Source organism: Narcine bancroftii, chromosome 10 (genome assembly GCF_036971445.1).
Source record: "Narcine bancroftii isolate sNarBan1 chromosome 10, sNarBan1.hap1, whole genome shotgun sequence".
Lineage (NCBI taxonomy): Eukaryota > Metazoa > Chordata > Chondrichthyes > Torpediniformes > Narcinidae > Narcine > Narcine bancroftii.
This window is the reverse complement of record NC_091478.1, coordinates 107,810,925-107,828,010: the sequence shown is the minus strand read 5'-3', so window position 1 is coordinate 107,828,010 and position 17,086 is coordinate 107,810,925. Positions and strand designations below refer to the sequence as shown.

Sequence of the window (17,086 nt, the reverse complement as noted above, 5' to 3'; positions counted from 1 at the left end):
TATGATATGGAACAGCACTTCTAGTAATGGACACATTTTTGAGAGCATTAACTCTGTTTATAGTTTGGGCTTCTGGCTGGCGACTGCATGGTGTACGTGGCAGTAGAAAGGTGCTCCTGCCAGCTTTCAAACATTTCTCACTGAACCATCTTTAATCTTTAACCAAAGTGGCTTAAACTTTGCCCTTTCAATATTTAATATCATGTTTTTGTAAATGACGTTGACTAGAGGAGCTAAAACTGTAAAAAAAAATAAGGGTGAAGCAGATACAACCCCTCTGACTGCAGACTTCTTTCAGACATGTTGAAAAAGCAATCACAGGAGATAACATGAGAAATAACTGCAGCAATGAAAGAAAGTCAGCAAAAGGTTAATTCTTAGCTTGAAAAGGTCCTACAATTGATTTCAGTAATTGTATCAGGGTCAACAAATTAAGTTCGTGGAAGATTTTTGCCTTGAAGTTATGGATATATGCAGAAAGAATACTGAGAAGTTATGACTGAGCTATATAAGCTGTTTCCAGCTCATCTGTGGATCACCTTGGAAGATGGTCACAAGAAATTTTTAAATTCAGTGGTTGAAGCTCGAAAAGTTTTGGCTGATTCTGTTTCAACTTTGTTTAATATGAACTAATAGTCTGTGTCTGAAGTTTTTTCTATCTTTATCTTGAAGGGCTTTTTTTTGGAGTGGGGGAAGTCTGACTGCTTTTGTGTTAATTGAAAGTTTAATTGATTTAATAATTACATGGTTTTTATTTTAACTTTTTATTTTGTTTATCTTTGCTAAAGATTTAAATAGATTGTATTAATCTTACTTTATTAATGTTGGCAGTATTCGCTTATTTTGATTAATCGTTTATTAATACCGTGAGTGATATATATGTAGTTTATTATTTGACGGTGGGAGAGTAGGTTTGCGCAGTTAACTTATTATATGACCGTGGGAAAATGCGGTCAACATTGAAATAACAGATTCATGCTTAATAAATTTTAGGTCTGGAAAATTTTATAATAATCAAATATAAGTTTTAGTGTTCATGTTACTGAGCTTGTAAAGTTAAATGTGGATTTTTATAGTTTAAGGAGCCTTTTTAATTATTAATGATTTGATATTATTTTTAAAGTTTGGAGCTTAAACATTTTGATGATGGAACCTTTGTTTTTTAGTTGCATTACCCAGGGATTGCAGAAAAGCAGTGCACCCTGTTGTGTTTCATTTCATCAGAAATTGTTTCAGTTGCATAACACTGAAAAATAGCCTCTTGCAATTGATTTCCCCTCCACTTGAACTTTAAAATCACATCAGACATTGAGAAAACAAGCTCAATAATTGAGAATCTCTAAAATGCACTTTTATCTGCTGTATGCACACAATCAGGTTAAGCTCCTGACATTCCATTAGATGAAAATAACAATCTGACATTCAGACCCGATCTTAATGAACGAGCAAAGAATTGTGCAAAACTATGGACCTTAAGTGCTGCAGTCATGTCAATGTTGTTACTTTTGTCTAATTACCTTCCACCAAAGGCTGAAACATTTGTTTTACTTCTTTTCTGTGTGCTGTTTAACACATTTTAACTTGGCTGATCAATTTCTAAGCAAGGGATTGAGAAAGATTAGTAGACTTGACCTGGACTAAACAGCAAAAAAGAATACAATTTGTGTGTTGGCCCTTTAAGGATCACAGTTTCAGGTTAGAAAGAGTTAATTTTTCTGTAAATAAATGAGGAGAGTCAATTTTTCATATCAGGGAAGTTGCAAGACTCGTGATTAATGATTTTTCTATATTGCACTATTCTTGATGTGTTTGGGGTAGATTTACATCCATAAAAGAGCCAAGAAATTCTAAAATCTAGCTGAAAGAATGACAGTTGCATCTTGCCATACTCCCAGGGTGGGAGAGTCTAAGACAAGAGGGCACAACTTCACTATTGAAGGGTTTCTGCATAGAACAGAGATGTGTAGGTATTTCTTTTGCCAGAGGGTGGTGAATCTGTGAAATTTATTACCACAGCCGGTTATGGTAGTCAAATCATTGGGTGCATTTAAGGCAGAGATTGATAGGTTCTTGATTAGCCAAGGCATCAAAGGTTATGGGGAGAAGGCCGGGCTGAGTAGTAAAATGGTTCAGCTCATGATTGAATGGTGGGGCAGACTCGATGGGCTGAATGGCCTATTTTTACTTTTATGTCTTACGGTCTAAACTTTCATTTAACCAGATTGAAGTTGTTATAATGAGAGTAACAGATTAATTAACTATGATTGCACACAGAATATTTAAATTTTCTTGTACGTATGTCTAATTATACAGTTGCACAATTTTCAGCTCAAATAACATAAGGTATGATGCTGTGATTATTCTTTTAAATCCTTTATTATATTCTCACTCCAAACATTACATTAAAATGGTAACATTGTAGGATTTATTTTAAGGACATTTAGTATGTTTATGATACACCAGAATTTTTCAGTAACTTGTATTTTGAGTGTCTGGTCATATATTTCCAAAGAAGAGAGATCCCATTTGTCTCATAGAAGTACCTTGTATCTTTCTGAAAGGTATTACTTCCATTTTCAAATGATACTCCAGATAAGGTCAATTCTAAGTCATCCATTTATTAAGACATTCAATATAATTGACATTAGCACTACAGATCAACATTTGAAGTGAAACATAAGATTGGAGACACTTCATTACGTAGGATTTGGCTATCACATTGTTCTGGACCTTTTGATTTACAATTTCCAGTTTGCACATGAGAATTTGTCCTGAATATCGTTGAAACGATTTACGGTGTGATGTACAGTGTATGATTTCAGCCAGCAGGTTAACAAAAGTTGAATGAAAGTGAAACATATTGAAGATGTTTTATGAACCAAATGATTAATTATGTCCTTTGTCTGTACCATCTTGCAGATGGTGGTCAGCCTTCATTTTGGGATTTTCATTTAATGGTGTGAATGGTGAACAAGCAGCAAATTATACTGTTTCAAAGCAAACAAAACTATTTTAAAAATCAATCAAATGTTGTTGCGACAGGGAAGAGAAGCTTGTGCCATTTGTACACTGGTTCAGGCAGAGAGAGTGGATTAGCAGGCCACATCATCTGATCCTTAAAGAATGGACATGGAATTAAGTCACCACATAAATGGGGAAACAAAGTGAAAGGAAATCACTCAAAATGCTTGATAGTCACACCAGTATCACCAATGCGATTATAATGTTCACAGTATTTAATATAAAGTTACCGAAGTTGCATCACTGATGGATGACAGAGTGGTGAATTTGAGCTTGACACTGCACGCACCTTTGCTCTGATGTACTAGACTGAATATGCAGCTGGGTTAATCTCCAAACATTTATTTTTTGCAGTAGTTTCCTCATTATTGACATAAGACTCACAAGCCTGTCGATTCTTGGCTTATCCCTCCTGCACTTGTATGGGAACAGCATTAGCAAAAGGTGAAAGAATCAAATAGTTGAACCTGCTGACATGATAGTAAAATATAGAAGACAGATGCCAGAACAATGATGCAGGCTCTTGACCAAACATGCTAGCAAGAGGCTGCTTGATAGAAACTTCCATAGATTGGAGATGGATTTTAAGGTTGGGATGAGCTGAGTCAGTTGAAGGGCTTTCTTTTTTTTCCCTTTTCCAAAGGTGGTTAATTCAGTGATTGGAAGTAATCACATTAATACAATATTGCAGTACAGGTATTTCAGTTACACATGAATTACACATTCAAATGACTGGAAATCCACAGATATCCAGCACCTATGGAGATTGGTAGATGCTGGATAAGTGTATTTTCCGGTTGCTTGCGACTTACTCTTATTCCTAGCTAATACACCTACATGAAGAATAAACAATTTAAAATACTGAAAAAAACTTCATTTAAACCTTAAAGCATTTTACTTTATTTTCAGTCACATTCTTTGAAAACATTTAACCGTTGCTGCATTTGCAGGTTCCACCCCCTCCACGGAGCCGCCCGAAAGACAAACAATAACATTGCAGATAATTCCCCCCCAAGTTTGCAGGCAGAGCCTATGACTGGGTGACTCTTTCTAAGCAGGGATGAGGAAACATTTTAAGGGAGTCACCCTAAGGATGAGCGGCATCAATCAGCTCTTCATCCTGCGTGTCGTCATTACTGTTCCACGCAACTTTATTCAAACAGCTGCTATGAGAAAAGCCTGACCAAGGCCCTCCGCTGACTGAATATTTGCTCCCACCTTCATCAAGGTTTATGTGTTTCTTCAAGGAACATTTACTTCTACAATTTTGATCTTTTGTATTTTTGCCTACAATTTTATTCTTATTTATTTTAAGTTTTAAATTTAAATTTTAAATTTATTTTCCTCAATTTTTTTTGCCGGTTGCTTGAGGCCCTGTGGTGCCTGGAAATCCCCTATTGTACCCGTGGACACCACATGCTTCTTGTCTAAGGACACATGGGCACAGATATAACCCTGGGAGATGGGCAGGCAGTCAGCTCAGGCCATGAGGGGCACTTTTACAATTGCTACTTACATCTGTACATGTCCTGCCTTTGGATGCCTTGAGAGGTCTGAATGAAATGTTGATCAAGCTGTAAAAGGTAGGCCTATGATTGCAGATAATTAATTGTTTCTTTGGTTAATATAGAACAGTATTTGGAACACCAGGATGACTCAGAAGGACTCACCAGGATGTCCAGTTCAACAGAACAATTACCAATACTCTAGCCTCAATAATGAAATTGAATTGAGGGTATATCTAAGATTATCATTATAATAAAATGAATGATTATAATGACTAATCTAGCAATGCTTTTAACTCTATTATTATCAACCGCTGCTGGAGAAGGATATGTAATATGTAAATTTGTATTGAAGCAAAAAAAGACTTCTGTCTTGTGCAAAAAGTTGCTGTGAAATGCTGATGTGATCATTCAATACTTAATAGGCAGTTAATTACATGAATTACATACAATTGATGCATGTGAGAGAACTTCCACCTCGCCACCAAGTTGAAGATCCCAGTCTAGCAGGCCTGAGTGCTGAGTACTCTTCTCTACGGCTCAGAATCCTGGGTCACATACAGAAAGCAAGAACACCACCTTAATGCATTCCATTTCTGCTGCCTCCGATCCATCCTAGGGTACTCATGGCATGACAGAGTCACAAATGTCCAAGACCTGGAGAAGACTGGAGGTACAGACCTCTACTCAATCATTGGTGCTCGCCGCCTGCGGTGGGCTGGCCACATTGTCCGTATTGGAGGATGGCCGATTGCCCAAAGATGTCCTCTACGGTGGGCTATCAGATGCTCCCTACCCTGTTGGCCGTCCACATCTTCGCTACAAAGATGTTATCAAGCGCGATCTCCAGTCATTCCATGCCAACCATACTGATTGGGAGGACCTCGCAAAAAATCGCACTACATGGCATTCTGTAATTTGCAGTGGCACATCATAATGTGCCAACAACTACAAAATGTTCTGTGAGGGCAGAAGAGCTACAAGGTACCAGATGGTCCATGATGATGGTGCATCACTGAACAGTTTTAGTGGTGTGTTGACCTGTTAGATGGAAGTGCACACAAGATTTCATGTTACAAACATTGAAAGGAGCAGATAAAAGCTCCATGAAGAAGATTTGTCTCAAATGGTTTCCCTGTGAGTTCAAACATGGGTTTGGAAGTTGACAGTACATGGATATACTATTGTTTACCAAGCAGGGAAATGCCATTGAAGAGGAGATGCTCCCAGACCTCTTCTAGTAACAGACATAATGTAATCAGGGAATTTGGGCACAAGTGCTGTTGGTGGATCATCTCAATACCTTCCCTGTGAATGTGATGCAAACCAGTGAAAAATGCAGTTCTGCTTGTAGTGGATGTCAGAGAGAGGACATCTGCAGTATATTTGAAAGATTTATGAAATAATGTTGAATTAAATTAATAGGGTGTTGAGAGATGTAGTAATGTATATAATTTATGTGGTTATATACAGCATTGAAAATATACAAATTGTTCTCCAAACCAGCAGGGGTCAATGTGTGTTTGGAGTTTAGCTCATGTTACTTTCCAAAAAAAACATGATTTTGGTTTCTCTCTGCAAGGATATAGTCATGGGCATGTACTCAGAGCAGCTGAGGGGAAAATAAGACAACTGCTATGAACTAACAGCCCTTTTAATTTTTTTTGTTTGGGACTAGAGGGACTTTGTTAGCACTAACAAAGGAACAGTAATTGAAAATTCACCAGACAATGATAAATTCAAACTAATAGTTTTTAAAATTAAATTATCAAAAACAAAATTTCATACTTATCTCTAAACTCTAAATGTAACCCCACTATGCAGAAATGTAAAATGTGTGTGTGTGTATATAATTAAAGTCCCATTTCAAAACTTCAGTATAATTTTAGTCTTGCTTGGAGTTCTTAAATTCTCATTTCAGAAATAATTATAAAGCACTTTTAAACTTCCGGCCTCTTTACTCACAATTCTTTTGATGAGATGTCTTGAGAGATATTCTTTAAATAGAAGTGACCATCTTTTGAGCCACCAATATACCTCCTGTGAAAAGGAGAATACAATTCCCGTCTTCCCAGGATCAAATCTTTTTACTGAAGATTTTGGAAATTGTTTTCCACATGAAGAATCTGCCCTCATTTCAAAGAGACAGTGAATGTAACTATTTTCTTCGACAATTAATTCACAGACCAGACAAGGGATATTGAAGTGGCAATACAAAAAATGGACCCAGTAGAATTATGTCCTCTTTTCCAAAGAGACAGTAAAGTGGTCTTCCTTATTTCAAAAGCCACTTATTCTGTGTTCCTCTTTTCCCAGGAGTAACATACAACTGCACCTATTCTGGTTACTATAATTTAACCCTGTCTTTTACAAGGTTCTAAACCTTGTATGTCACAGGAGTTTGATTTCTGTACTCTCCAAACTGAACTGATCCAAAAAGTCTGAATCTGATGACCTATTTCCAGCCCATTTCTCATTTCACATGGTATATGACATAATTTCTGTCTTTGAAGCTTGTAAGGTCTTTTGACAGAAATGTGCTTAAAGCATTTAAGACCATTTGTGTCTCCAAGAAGTCTGTTTTCCTCAGAACTAAAATGGCCTGTGTGCTTCTGAACTAGCACCTATTGTTTCCAATATCTCAAGACCTATCATAAATCATTTTTATTTTCTTGACTCTAACTTTAATCAGCATCCATTTTAATCTCAAACTGTCTTCTGTCTTCTACCTCAAAGAACCACATGTGTTTAAAGTGCTAATGTGTTATCTTTGTGCCCCTGTAACCACCCAATCTAACTAAACCATATCTAGGTAAAATATAGTTTTAACATTAAGCTAAGGATTCGATTTGTATCAACACAGATCCGTTACACAAGCTTCTAAAGCATAAAACTTGGACTCCACCTTATTTGTACATTAAGATGATATAAATTAATGTATTGGAATGTTGACTGTGAAATATTAGTAGTGAAATTGGCCGCTCGTTCTCTTGCAATTGGGAGGTGATAGTTGTTGTGAAGTTCAGTCCCCACAGTATTCATTCAACACTCAAGTTCCTGTTTTCACCAGTTTTCTTGATCATTGCAGTAACAGGATGACTTAAAAACATGACTCACATTGAATATAATACCCTAAGCTTAATTACACTTTGTTGAACAACTCTAAAGTCAGCATTATAGAGTCATTTCATCATGGACGAGTGCCTGAGGTTCAGTGTATACTTGTTGACATAGATTTCATTCTGGGCTAGTCCCATTTATCTGTATTTGGCCCATATCCTTTTCGACTCTTACTATCATATATCTGTCCAAATAATTGTACTCGCTTCTATAGCATCCTTTACAGTTACCAATAAATGGAAATTCTACTTGGCCCACTAGAAAAGGAATCTCAAGGTTGTATGTGATGTCATGTATGTACTCTGACAATAAATCTGAACTTTGAACTTTTCCTCTTGCAGTTCATTGCGGTTTATGGACTACTCTCAAAAAGAAGTTAAACATCAAATTCAGCATTTTCTATCTGCAATCTACAAAGCATTAACTATTACCTTTAGACCTATAATAGATGAGATCTTTGGCCTTGGTAAATGTTTGGATCATAACTTTTAGCCAATTAATCATTCAGTGTCACATCTCTTCAAAGCTCGTGTGACCCCAACAGGCTTGCCCCACCTTCCTGTGTTTCCAACCACCATCTCCTCCTTTACATTCCTCAAGAGGTTATTTGCTTCATGAAGAAGCCCATAGATCCTCTGAACTTGAAATACATCCAATTTTGGGCAGTTGGGTCAATTACAGAAAAGAGTCTGACTGATCTAACAGGGAGCAAGATGTGTTCTCTACCGGTCGTGTCATATTCTATGCCTGAAAATTAAACCCTAACCAGGGAAATGGTTGAGGCTACTTCATTAAACATATTTAAGGTTCAGTTAGATAGATGTTTACATAAAAAAGGAATAAAGGGATATGGGGAAAAGGCAGGTAGGTGGACCTAAGTTAATGATTAGATCAACCATTATTGAATGGCGGAGCAGGCTCGATGGGCTGGCTGGCCAACTCCTGCTTCTATTTCTTATGCTCTTATAAGAGAAAGTTGGGTACTTCTGCAAGAAAGAAAAGGGAGGAGATCCAAGCTAGAAAGATGAGATTGTAGCTGGCACTTTGGGTAAGGATTGTGCCCAGGAAAGTATGAAGGGAAATGATGCTCTTCTGCGAAGTCATTGGGAAGTGTCGTGGCTGTGTTCAACCTGAAGGTGGAGTGGAGAGAAGTCAGGAATCAGATTTTGCATTTCTTTGTGGAACCTCAGGAGTGGTATGGGTGGGATTCATGGCATCGAATTAGCTTCTGAAAAATAAAAATATTGTGGTGTTTCAAAATGTACTTTTTTCAATCTATTCAAATAAATCAAGTAATTCTTTGTTTGCTCGTAACTGATATAGATTGAGATTGTGAGCAGCAGACAGCTGTCTAACTGTTTTAAGCTGTATTCTCACGTACAGTTTGATTCTGTCTTCTAAAGGCACTCTGCTTACTTCAAAAGGTTGGGGATGATACAGAATTTATGATGAGAAGTTGTTCATTTACATTCATTGTTTGTGAAGACTGGGATCTGTCAATCCATGTAATAAATCCGCAATGGCACCACAGACCTGATGTTTTCTTTATTCTGATCTTGCGTAATTTTAGATGGATATTTGCAAGCACCATAATCTTAGTCAATATTTTCCATCTTGGAGTAATGAGAAATATTTCTGTGCATGTCAAATACTCATATTCAAAAAACATTTTAAAATTCTGATTTTTTTTTCAGTATTATGCACAACAAATTGGTATCTGGTTAAGGGTTGTGACCATGATCCATATATCTCAAGAATATGACTAAAACCTCCAAACAGATCAGTAAGGTGGTCAAGGCGGCAGTTGGTTGATCATGAGCAGAGGTGGGTGGGTCAATCTGAAGGGAGTGAGATTGCGTAGATTAGCTAAAGAGGCTGTTGGAAAGCTCTTTGGCTTTGTGGCCTCATAAACAGTACTGTGACTTTTTGGAGATTTTTGTTCCCACTACCAACTAAAATTTAGCTTGAGGCACAAGATGCTCCTTTACTGTTAGATCTACCTTTATAAATTCTTGGGGTAAATTTTCCGAGAATACGGTGACTGTTTATTTTTGCTTTGACTTTACTCAGTGGGAAAGATTAGAATAAGTTATTGAAGTATTTGAGCAATTTCATTGAACTTGTGCTTCCCGCAGGGAGCTGTAATCATACAGAGTATTAATTGGAGTTTCCAGTGCACAAAAATGTCTCTTAAATAGTGTGGCATGGTTGACGTAGTGGTTAGTGCAAATGCCTTTACAGCACCAATGATTAGAAGTGAATCAGGGTTTGAATCCTGCACTGTCTGTAAGGAATTTGTACATTCTCCCCATGTCTGCATGGGTTTTCCCTGGGGGCTCCAGTTTTCACCCACTGTTTGAATTGTATCGGGAATGTAGGTTAATTGGGTGTAAATTGGGCGGCACAGATTCATGGGCTGAAATGGCCTGTTACCGTGCTATATGTCTAAATTTAAAATTTAAATTTAATGTAACATGTAAAGACATACAACAACATTGTGAATCCCCCTGCACTATCCACTTCAGCAAATTTTTGTCAGGGCAAACCCCAGCTATCATAGACTGACATGCTTAGAGGTAAGTGTGATGGAGAGTAGGTTGAAAGGAAAAGCCCTTGTCTATAATTGGACACATTAGAGAAAGTGGTATTGTTGGAGAAAGGGACTTCATGGACATGCAAAAACACTCAGGACTCAACGATTTTCTTTGGAAACTGGATGCAAAGGATTATATTAAAGATTAAATTTCATTATGTAACATGCAAAAGTGTGATGTTTTGCGAAAATATATCCATCCCAAACTATATTAGTTCTTTACTCCAAGAAAATCTCTTCAATCCTGTTGGAAATGATGAATTTATCTTGCGGAGTTAATTTATCAACTCCCTGACATCTGTAATAGCTTTCATGCTGAAATAATTTCAGTCACAATTCAAGCTCATCTCAGATCCTGCTGTTTCCCCTTGTGCTTTGCAGTAAGAAGTGATACTACCTCACAGTTCCTGGGTTTCTACTCTCTGGAACTGTCAATGTGGAGTTTGTGTGATCTTCCTGTGACCATGTGGCTTTTATCTTTTATCTCCTTTCACTTACCAAGTTGTACTAGTTGGTTGACTAATTTGGAATTATAAATAATCCAAGAGTGTAAGTGGCCGGTATGAGAATTTGAATGAGGTTCATGAGAGGATAGGCTATTGGGAAATGAATAGAGGAATAGGATCTCAATAAATGATCTTGACGTGAAATATTGACAGTTCACTCCTCATGGATGCTTTTCGACCCACTGAGTTCCTCCAGCTTCTTCAATATTTGCTCAGATTTCCACCTTTAGCAGATTTTGTACATCTCTCAGGGAACAGGACTGCTCTGAGAGCTGGTATAGTGTCAGTGGACCAAATGGCTTTCTTCTACCTGATGCAGAAATACGAGGAACAATTTATTTTTAATTTAGATGATGTCACATTTCATTCTTTGACCCTCAGTTAGATTTTGCTACATGTGTTCGAGGAACATATTAGCTAAAAATTTTGGCAGTGTACCGCAGAACATCTGTACCGTTTTAGATTGTACATTGGGAATATCAATTGCACAATTCCTACCATTTATAACGCTGTCAAATTCTTGTGCAAATGGGCTTCTGCAGGCTCTTGTTCTGAAGATATACTTTAGATTCAATAGTCTGGGTGCTCATGAGAATTCTAAAGGAGTGAAAATTGGGTACAGGGGAGTAAGGCTAGAACCAGATTGAGGTGTGGTTGAGGGTTGGCTGATTGTGAGATTGTATGTTTGCATGAAGTGCTGTCAAGAAATACACTTGGTCCACCTGAGCACAGGCAGTGTTCAATCTGCTAGTTCCTACCTCACTTCTGTTCTTGTGTTTGTCTCAGCCTGGAAGCCACAGGTAAGAAGTGTTGATTCCAAATCATTGATAAAGTCTGATAGGGTGTTTCACTGAAACATTACATAACAGAATGTTCCCATAAGGGTAGATTTATTGACTAATTCCAAACTGGAAATAGTTTTAACATAGACATACAGCACAGTAACAAGCCCTTCTGCCCCAGGAGTCTGTGCTACCCAAATACACGAATTGACCTGCAAACGCTGTACATTTCTGAAGGGAGGTGGAAACTAGAGCACCTGGAGGAAACCCATGCCGACATGGGGAGAACATACTAACTCCTTACAGACAGCACCAGATTTGAATCTGGGTCCCTGGGGATGTAATAGTGATGCCCCAATCACTTGCTCTTCTCACTATAGCAATTAGCACAACACTATTAAAGCACCAGGGACCTGGGGTCAAATCCACCACTGTCTGTAAGCAGTTTGTATGTTCTCTCCATGTCTGTGTGAATTTCCTCTAGGTGGTCTGGTTTCCTCCCACTGTTCAAAATGTATGAGAGGATTGTGGGATAATTGGGTTTATTTGGGGCAGCATGGCCTCGTGGGCCAATAGGGCCTGTACCATATACGTATGTCTTAATTTTGAAATTATAGAACTGCGTGACTTCAAAACTACATTGCCTACTACAAACTGAAATGCATATACTGGTTGATGGTTACCGTCATTGTTTTCCAGCCTCCCTTTAATGAATGCTGCCCTGCAGATTACAGTGCAGAGCAGCAAATTATGAAAAGAAGTATTCTTGTTCAGGCTAAGCACTGGCTGTCCTTTTGGAATGGTTCAGTGGATTAAGAAAACCAGGTTGGACTTCCTGCTTACACTTTGTGAACCATTGCACCACTTTTGCCTTCCTTTAGTGGGAGTTTAAAAGGAAAAGCTACTATTTTTCTCCTCATCTTCCTCGGTCTGTTGGATCTGAGCTAGATATTGACCATTTGGCCAATGTACAGTGTATGATTTCAGCCAAGACTCTCCTACTTATTTAACAATGTTTATTTATTTTAGTATTTGTATATACCTATTGCATATGTATCATTTCTTTGTACTGTGGTGTGTTTGCACGTTTTGGTACCGAGGACTGGAGGATGCTGTTTCATCAGGTTGTTCTTGTACAATTGGATGATAATAAACTTGAACTTGAATTTTACACACTCCTGTAATACACAATACAACTTTTCAGAAGTATGTAATTTCTTTTGCAATTATCTTTTTGACTAAACCTCTAAAAACGATTACTGGTTGAAAAGAATTTGCAGCAATTCTGTTTCCATGAGATTATCCATTCACTGAATTTCTTTCCCTGGTCAACTGCTGAAGATTGTTTGGAAATTTGGCTTCCTTCCTGAATCTAAAATGACCTTTCAACCCACATCTTCTTCATTGCTAAATAATTCTTGTAAGGCCACCCATCTTTGGATGAGCCCTTCAGTTTCTGAAACCTTCACTTATACATCTTTGGAGAACTATTCCTGTGCTCAACTCCTTGAAACCTCTGTAGACTGGAACTCATGCTAAACCTCTCCCCTCTTTGCCCCTCCTTCGTTCTGTTTTTCTGTAAATGTTTTCAACCTGTGTATTTCCAGTTTCTGCTTTTTGAGCACCTTTAATTTTCATTCCTCCACCATCAGTGGCTGTCTTCAGAACCTTAACCTTAATCAGGTGCAAATAGGAAGCAGATTGGAGTGAAGGCTGGAGTTATAGTCATGCAATATCACTGCATTAGATTTTGCCAGGGATCACTTACCAAATCTGAATTAAATAAAAAAATCAGTAACACCTTAATGAACATCTGACTTTTTAAAATATATTTTATCGATAAGTATGAATTGTTAGACGTTTCTCCAAATGGTTAGGAGAACCATTTCCTTATTTCCTTCATTACTTCATTTTTTTTGGTAGTAAACTTTAAAACCCCATTGAAGGGACTAAAATCATCTCCTTGAATGGGCAGGGATCTTTTGTTCCTTTATGGAGCATTGACAATATTGAAAGTTTATTTCAAAAGTGTTTTGTGCAGCATTACGACCAATGGGTAAGATCATTCCTTTTCAAAAAAAATCTATACATGCTTTTGTTTGCAAAATCAGTGCTAAATTTATTGTTCACACCATGCAAAATAGAATTGCCTGAATAATTGAAATATTGATTGCACATTAATTTTAAAATAATTGTGGTGCAAGCAAAAATCTTCCAGAATACAATTGAAAATTAATGTAATAATTTTTTTAACTTTAAATTGCTTTAAAGCTACATGTTTCAACATCTCAGAATAAATCAATATACTTTTTTCTTTATGTTTTCTGCATGAAGGTAAAATGTCAAAATAGAAACATACATGGGGTCTGCCAATGCATTACTAAAATATTAACTTTTAAATGCAATTATATTTTTCAGATTGTACTGCTAAACAGCAATATATTTTGTGACAAGATAAATACAGATATATAAGTGTATATTGAAGAATTTTATCGAAGCACAAAAAAGCAAACCTGCTAATTTTGCTCAATTCATATATCTTGCCAAAAGAGGAAGATGCTGAACACTAAACATCGATTGAATGTGGTCAAACCTAAGATTAACCAATATTTTGGCCAAGCAGACCCTTCTCCAAAGTATCAGAAATATATTTTATTTGAAATAAATGAATTGTTCTGGATACTTTAAAATTTACCATGTTCAATGGATAATTCATTTCAGTTTGATTACTTTATCTAACATTTCATGAAATAACATCATATTGTGGAGCTAAAATAAGAACAACTTCCCAGGAGTAAATAGTCATTAAGCATTATGGCCCATCAGTAGGTCTCATGCCTGCTCAGCCTTATAAGGTTTTTTCGGCTCTGGAGTGCATTGAGTAGTTATAAAAATCCCTGTCTGTCATGGTCATTAAGCTGTGATATTTGTCAACAATCTTGTGGCTGGGCACTTTTCCTCAAATTAAAGGAAAGTTTTAATGAGTTTTACCTTCAGTACATTTGGTCAAGTCATCGATAATCAAATCTCAATTGACAAATTTAAATAAGTTGTTCTTAGCTTTTGACCTGCTGCTAAGATAACACATGAAGTGGAGAATGGAGCATAGGGGAATGCTATTGACTGCAGCAGGTGGTGGTTACAAGAGCTGAGTCGGAGATGAGTTAAGAGTACAGTTATATTTGGCCAAGACACATCACACCACTGTATTAGATTATGCCAGTCTTCACTTTTCCAAATCTTATTTTGCAAGTGCTGAAGTGTATCAGAAATTCATATTTGGCTCAGGGTGATAGAGGAAAGTAAACTAGAAGAGCAACCTTAATTCTTTATCAATACTGAAACATTAAATAAAATCATGAAACCATTTCTTATTTCAAGAGCTATTATGCACACTTGTACAACTGAGCAACTATGTAAGATGGGGTTTTTGGAACCCGATGCAATACACAAAAATAAATACCAAATTTTCCATGATTATTGAAAATTGAACTAATCTGAAATAGTTTCACCGATGTTATTTGTATTGTATATTTGAAACTGTTGAAATGCAACAACACATCACATGATTACACCTTTGTTTATAGATTCCTAGATTACTCATCATTAACAATACAAGAGGTTGCACAATTTCAATACTATTTCCCATTGGTAATTTGACTGACTTATTATTGAAAAGGATCCCCTTTTAAATAATTTGTGGTAAGTGATATTGATATCAAGTTAACCTTTTCCCTCGACATTTTTCAGTGGAAAAACATAAGATTTCTTTACTGAGGTAATGATCACTGTTTGCTGGGGTGGGAGCTTGTGTACAGCTGCCGCACACTCCGATCCTGCTGCCTAACCCTACCTCCTTAACAGCACATCCACTGATTAGAACATGAAATGCCTGCTATCACATTTCATTCTTCATCTGACCTTAGGTTATTCAAAATGATGCAGTAAACATGGATCTGTGGTGCTTAATGCACAGTGATATTAGTGAATCAAATGGTCGAAAGCAAATGGCTACTTAAACAAAAGTTGCTTTTAATTATATGTATCTACATCTCCCTCATCCAAAGGAGGAACTAGATTTATCTCTCTATTCGCCAAAAACTTCTCCCCAGGAGTTACAGCCTCAATTTTCTTACTTCCCTCCATCTCAATTTTTGAAACTGTCTGTCCTTTTCAATCTTTTCCAAGTCATATTTTCATCTTTCATCTGCTTCATAATATTCTCTGTTTTTCAGCCTCCAACACCCTCCATTTCTTTCTTTCCTTTTCCACCCTTAACTTCTCCAATTCCAATTGCAACTCAACAGATTTATCCTCTGGAAATTTTTCTAAGTCTTTCTCAACAAATTTTACCTCACTTATACAATATTTCACTATAATCCTCTGTATTTGTATTTTCCTCATCCAGTTTTAATGCCTTAGAAATAACCATCAGTTCCTCTTTTTTTCTTGCTCTACAGCTGATGGTTAACAAAAATGTATCAACATCCATTGCTGCTGTTTTTCCACACACAAGGTTTAAATTAGCTTGGAAAAACATCCCACAACTAATAAATCACAAAAATTTTCAATCTGAAAGGACGATCTCCCATAAAATGTTATGAGCCCAGAGGACCCCAAAACCAAGTAGCAATAGATATTCACCAAGACAAATGTTTACTTCAACAAAAGTTGCTTTTAGTTATCTTTAAACATGAAAACAGAATCACACTTTAACTTGACATAATTAACCTAACTTAACCCCTTTCTAATTCTATGTACATGTGTGTGTAAATTCAGAAAGGTTCTTTGGTTCACAGTCCAATCTCACTTCTCATTCCTTCATGTTCACTGGTTCCAGCCAATTCTTAGACTGTGCACAGAATTTAACATTTATAAAGTTCACCAGGCTTTGGTGCTTGAAAGGTAAATGGTTATTGCTCAGGAAGGTTCTTGTCGATTTTCAGAGAGAGATTTGTTGTACGTTTACTTCCATCAGTCACTTCAGTGTCTTGTCGAAGAAACTTGCCCTGTCAGGATTCTCCAGATGATAACCTCTTTCTTTCAGGTCACCACAGAGTTGCTTCTTGTTTCTCTATTCCAAGTGAATCATTAAACAGCCAGTCCTCTCCTCTTGCATGAACCACAAGGGCTTTGACCAGGCCATCTTCCAAATGGTTTTCCACAAGCTTGTCAGCTTGTCCTGTTCCAGTCACAGCTACTTCTGCTGGCTTAACTTTGTGGAAGTGATCTCTGCGTGTGTCTCTCTCTTTATCTGAGAGAAAGCCTGTTTGACTCTCTTTACTTGCAAAACCTCATGACCCTCTTAGAACAACAAATTCCCTTCCAGACAATATGTGGCTCCAACAAGATCTTTCATCTGTTGCCCTTTGAAAACCACAATCCATTAGTGAAGTCTCTTGAGCACTCTTCAAAGCTCTTGCAAAAGTCGTGGAGCCGATATGTCTAGCATGGGGCAGAGCTCCAGTATTTTAAATAAGATATGTTTTCAAGTGTTTGTAATGTAACCTACTCAAACAAACCTTTCCCAATTTATCTCTCAAAAATATTTCTATATAC

General features: G+C 37.0%; 1 protein-coding gene and 1 long non-coding RNA gene across 14 annotated transcripts in view; both read left to right on the top strand.

Annotated features, from left to right (window-relative positions):
* cdh13 (cadherin 13, H-cadherin (heart)) overlaps positions 1-17,086 on the top strand; it is an 813,941-nt gene that overhangs the window by 236,184 nt on the left and 560,671 nt on the right. The window lies entirely within an intron of this gene.
* On the top strand, positions 290-14,221 carry LOC138745102 (uncharacterized). The gene is made up of 2 exons (XR_011346029.1): positions 290-369; positions 13,946-14,221. It is a non-coding gene; the product is annotated as an uncharacterized lncRNA (long non-coding RNA).